Raw genomic sequence first — 6,504 nt, forward strand, 5'->3', positions numbered from 1 at the left:
TTCAAATCCTGTTACTTGTCCAGGAGGTCAGACTACACGAAATACGTCGGACCGTCGGACAAATCCGGTGAATAATGGATCGGTCTGGTAAAATTTTGTTGAATTCCGTTCCGAATGTCCGGTGTTTTTTTTTCATGGATTATTCTAACATTCTAGCAAAATTGCTGAGCGATCTCAAATTCATTTTCATCTTTATTATTCATCACAGCGATGTTTATTTTGTTCAACCGCTAGCTTTATGCCGAACATCGCCAACCAGTGATGTGTAAATCCGGGTAAAAACATATCTGACTGTCAAAAACAACAATGGATGCCATCATTGGCACAACCGGAAATGTAAATAAAACCGGATCAGATTCTGGGAACGGATAAGGATAATTCCGGGTTTGCCGATTCAAATACAATGAATGAATAAAAATCCAAGCAGATCACAAAATTTAGCTATAAAATATAACCACAAGAATTGAAAACCAAAAGATATATGAAAAAGAAATAAGAAACAGGAAATAATATTTTATACAGAAACTCTAAATTATGTTTAGTTCACAAACATTGTCAAAATCCAATAAAATGGGACATTACTCTTCACTGAAATGCATTCAAGCAATTGTGCACAACTTTCATAACAATATCCCCTCTTGTTACATCATTTTGTTTTAATTTGTGCATTTTGGGGAGGAGTAGGGCACAACAAAGTCATATGTTTGTTGTTTTTTGTCGGATAATATACAATTAGATGTAAAAAAAAAATTGGTCTTGTAAAATTTCATTTGGTCTGGTAAAGCTAGGATGCTTACCAGACCGAATGTCCTGTAAAAATAAAATTCATTCGCGTAGTCTGGGAGGTTTATTGAAAGTCCCAATAAACCCCATATTTAACAGGCTGTACTGTTTCAGACCTTAAAGAATATTATTCAGAATGTCATTTTGTATTACCTGTTGTCTATCAAATGCATTTTCTATATAAGCTACCAAACTTTGCCCAATTCACTCATTACGAAAATAAGATGTGATGTGATTGCAAATGAGAACTATATATCTAAAACTGTGGTTGGTTTTAATGTATTATTGAATTTTCCCAAATGAACAACTCACATGACGTCTGTCACTGAAAAACTTTGGTTTTCAACATAGCGATAGTTGTGAGAGTGTTCTTCGTAAAATATATTGATGCATCAATTACTTCTTCATATTTAAGGTTATTTGCTTCATATTTTACTCATTGGTTGGTGTCATACTTGATTCATTTGTTTTCTCATTTTTGTCCCGCTTGAGGGAGTCAAAAAGTGAGATATATATGTATGCTGTGTTTCACAGCTGTGGCTTCAACAATGGTTTAGTTTGTGATTGGTCTAGTTACACATATTAAACGGTCATAACTTTTTTGTTATATCGTGTATTTTACCTCCCAACCCCGTGTTAAAACTCGATAAAATTGCAATGGGACCTTTTAGTATAACCAATTTTCTAAACTTTTTTTTGTTACTTATATCCTTCCAACCCCTAAAAAGATCGACAACATATTCATATAAATGAAATCAAAACCCATATCAGTTTAGGTATCAAACATTTTGCTTCAAAATTTGATGGAAAAGTTCATATTTTGTCATTTTTTAGCAATATTTTCAAAATGGCAGCCACTGTTGGAAGGTTACAACGACACGACATGCCAGTATTCATTTAGTTATTAATCAAAAAGTATTATTTCAAATATTTATCGGAGTGTCTTTAAGAAATTTCTTTTTTCACATGTTCTTTAATATATTTATTAGAAACAGTGGTTCACACTAAAAATAAAGATTTATATGCATGAACCATGCAGTTTACATTGATAGCTTAGGCCCACATGTGAATATATTTTTTTTTAAAGATTTGTACGATAAAAATCAAAAAAATGTTAGATGCATGTCCTTTCAATAATTGTCTTATCTTAAATCAGCTTAGACTTAAACAAGAAAGGATGCTGCGGTCATTTTTAATGTGGAAAATCGGGTCTCCCGTGCACTGCGATGTGTGCATGTCGTGGTGATCGTTATTTTTGGCCGAAAATTGTAGTAATTTTAAATATATTTGAGTACTATAGTGATTTTATTTTGTTTTAACCAATCTATCCAAAACTCTACATCGAAGAAATGGATTGAGGACTCATCTTTGAAATTTAGGACATATTTTTACCGGAAGTGTCAAATTTATATTTAAACATTTACAACATGATAGAATTAGTGGTTTTGGGGATAGCTTAAAGCAAAATGACCAGCACAAAAAAAAAAAATATTTTCTTTACATTTAAAAAAAAGTTGAATATTTGATTAATTAATTGATATTTCTATGTCCGCCATTTTGGATATTACCGGAAGTAAGGGTTTTTAAGACATATGTCTTATCATTATAACCATCAGAAGCACCAAAAAAAAGGTTCATGCACAATGTAATGATAGTAGCAATACGTTAAAACACATTTCAATTACGCTCCCTAAAAAATAAGCTTATTTAAGTACAATGTCCACCATGTTGGATTTTAACAGGAAGTAGGGTTTTTGAAGACATCTTATCTATAAAATATACAAAAAGTAGTTCATAACAAAGGTTTGTATTAAATATTATGCTAGTAGCATGATAATAACACCTTTTCAAATACTAGCCTTCGATATTAGGCTGATTCAAGTATGAGGTCCGCCATTTTGGATTTTACCGGAAGTGAGACATTTTTTTCAAATGCCTCCCTATCTGAAATAAAAGAGTAATAGTTGAGGAAGGTCTATGCCAAATTTCATGCTTGTAGCAGGATGTGCACAATTCGTCTGAAATATGCTTGTAGCCGCCGGACTATTAGGTCGTCAATGCTCTTCAACTCGAATTCGTACTTTGTTTAGCATTTTTAATTTCGAGCGTCACTAATAAGTATTTTGTAAACGAAATGCGCTTTTGGTGTACAATGTTTTTATCCTGGTAACTGTGACACATTTATTTACAACAACTGGTCACTGCCATTGCTTTTGAATTTTCCTCAACGAAGACATCATCAACCCAGTGGTCAATAACTCTGTTATGTTAGCTGGATCAATATCGCAATGCGCCTTAAAATGAGGAACTCTAAAGTTGTTTGTAAACAAAAAATCTCTGTGTAGTAGTATAGACATGTTTCTATTTATAACAAATATACGAACTTAACCATTTGTATTAATTTTGAAATTAGAGGAACATAGGATAAATGTGTAAAATCTATGGAGCTAATAAACGTGCATCACGAAAGGATTTTCGGGGTTTACTAATTTACAGAAAAAATAATCTCACTTTTTACTTCGAAAATTAACCACATATGTGAAAATGTCAAAGCTTCGAGACGTATCAAAGTTTACGATAAGGAATGAGCTACAGGAAAAAAAACCACAACGTTACCATTACCGCCTATAGAAAATCAATTAAGGATATCGACCCATTCGGCATTTTGATATATATGGTCCTCAATTCTCTTCACTTTTCTGGCCAATTTTTAAATTTGACTGATTCGAGCGTCACTGATGAGTCTTTTGTCGACGAAACAAGCGTCTAGCGCTCACAAATACTATCCTGGTATCTATGATTTGTTAATCAAACATTCGAAACTTAAAGTCAAAAGTTTTATCAACCAAAAGCCTGAATGACACATCCGGTTTCAATCTTTTTTGGAATATACATGCAATTCTATCAGTTTTAGGTAAAGATTGCATGAAATGCAATCAAAACCTTATGGGACTGACTTGATAACTAAATGTTCCAAGGCTTCTCACAACCTTTTTCGATACACATAATATAGTGCATTGATCATAACATCCTATCCATTAACATTTCCAGAAATTTATCAATGAAATAAATGCTCAGATATTCAAGGCACAAAATGATGTTAGACTTGTCAAGAATTTGAAGGTGTTAAAGAAAAGTGTTCAACTGCCTTAATATTTGCTTTAACATTGCTGATAATCAAACTGTATCATCATAAATGACCATGCTATAAAATATGTAAATAGTCAAATGATCTCATGGGTATATCTATCTGTTGATCAATCAAATTTTAAAGTACCAATCATTGATAGTTAAAAGGCATGCATTAAATGATATAACGGACAATATCATAACAAATCGCATTTACAATCATGGTTTGTTTTACAACGATTCCTATTTTTTTTTCAATTTTTAGATTGAAAGAAGATAAATAAAACAAATCGGACAGAAGATATCAAGGGGGAACTCAAAATCCATAAAACAAATTAGACAATAACATACCCGAAAGAAGTACGATGAAAAGGCAAACTATAGTCAAACCAAAAACCGGGGATGATTTTGAGTACTCGGTACGCAGACGTTCAAATCTCATAAAGAGACAACTCTCTGTGATAAGTCACATTTGGGGATGTCATAGTCCTAGTAGGGAAAGTGAACGTATGTATGTCATCTCTCACACAAACTATGATGGCACACATCAATGTCAAAAGCTGATTACTGAATGTAACGAGATAGATTCCAATTTTATTTATAGATTACCGTAGCTTTATTTTGCAAAACTTTTAGGAATGTTTGGTCCTCAATGCTCCTCAACTTCGCACTTCTTTTTGCCTTTTATTTTTTTCTTGCCACCGATGAGTCTGTAGATAATTAAAACACGAGTTTGGCTCAAATATAAAATTTCAATCCTAGTATCTATGATGTATTTATTCTTTATAACATCAGATACTACCCCACTGAACTCCCTTTTAATAATAATAAAAAAGTTTATCTAAAAATATTTTTGACTTTGTTCTGATTTACATCTAGTAAACAAATATGTATAGTAACTGTTTAGAATATACCTTGTGGACCCTTCGTATAGCTCTTTCAGTAGAATCTGAATCAATTTTTAGGTTAATAATTATATCCTTATTGTAATTGTTAAGTGGTATTATTTGTTTATAATCAGTTAAATGGACAATATCTCAAACTTTTGTTTCCATTATAAAACTATGAATGTCCTCATTCGCTGTCACGATTTTTCTTTATTGAATCTATAAGATTGTCTGAATTTTGTGATATACTAGATGATCTGTATGCGTTTGCGCTATTTTCTCCCTTTGTCTCAAATGAATTTTTCACCTCGAAAATGGGAACAACTTATCAATACTAATGTATGAGAAATATGAATGACCAGATTTATATTCTGAAGGTGTACTCTGTAAAATGAATATTATGAAAATCAATGACTTGAAAAAAGTTGCGGAAATAAGATTTATTTGTTGGTGCAAATGAATAATAACCTTATAAAGAAATACTGCATTTTGATTCATTTATGCAGAAGCAATTCGCCCAAAGGCATTATGAATTTTAAAGGATTAAGGAATATTGCTTGTAAATAATATTGACGCCTCGAACTCACATGATGAAAGATTTACCATATAGATCAGATAATAAGCGCATTAAACCTATATTAACATTCACGTTGAACAGATGGATTGTAGAATATTTTACTAATCTGTTACCACGAGAAACATTTTATGATTATCTTCTTATTCATTAGCTATTTAAACACCTTTGTTTTTTTTCGAAATACGTAAGATTTTCTACCACAGGAATATATTGGCGCACAAAATTTGGCTCAGAATTAATCATGGTATCTATCTGAGCGTCACTGGTCAGTCTTTTGAGACGAAACGCGCGTCTGGCGTATCAAATCATAATCCTGGTACGATAACTACTATTAAAGTTAAAGTTACACAGAAGATCCCAATTATACATTTAAAAAAACTAATAGTAACAATAAGATGTTATTTTACACTCTGACAAATAAAGAAGAAATTCCATTTGGTCCTTTAGAAATTAGAAAAATGTACATAATTTGAAAATGTGATTACCATAGTTTTATAAAGACGCCGAGATTTTATCGTTTTATCGTTCGTTGTGACGTCTCTAAGATTCAGCAGTTTTACAGATATCCAAGGACAGCTAAAGTAAATCCAGAAAATCGCTTCGTACGCCCGAAATTTATAAAGTGTTGCTTTTTTCAGAAACCTAGAAGTGACACATCACTGTCGTCATCTCCCGTTGACGATGACAAAAATTGAATTCTGGCTTTCAATGTTCATTGGTCGATGTTAAAAACACCTACTTAATGTAGTATCATAGTCTAAACAAAAAATAAAACATAAAATAAAGAAATATTACCGATGAACATCATGATAACATCTCTTTCATACGGACTACCTCAGCATAAATGTCAAATTAACCTGGCGACTGACTTGCTTGATATTACAGGTGATAAAGTCAAGTCAAAAATAAAAATGCCATTATTTCCATATATATCATGTTCATGATCAAATCACACCAGCATACATGACCATGATATAAAATAGGTAAAAGGATCTCCTGGTTGTATCTATCTGTTGATCTATCAAGTTGTGAAGTACAAATCATTGATTTTAGATAAAAGGTATACAGTAATGATTTATCCGGGATATCTCGGATTTCCGAAAAAAATGTCTTCTTAATAATGCATAC

This window comes from Mytilus edulis, chromosome 1 (assembly GCF_963676685.1).
Source record: "Mytilus edulis chromosome 1, xbMytEdul2.2, whole genome shotgun sequence".
Taxonomy (NCBI): Eukaryota; Metazoa; Mollusca; class Bivalvia; order Mytilida; family Mytilidae; genus Mytilus; species Mytilus edulis.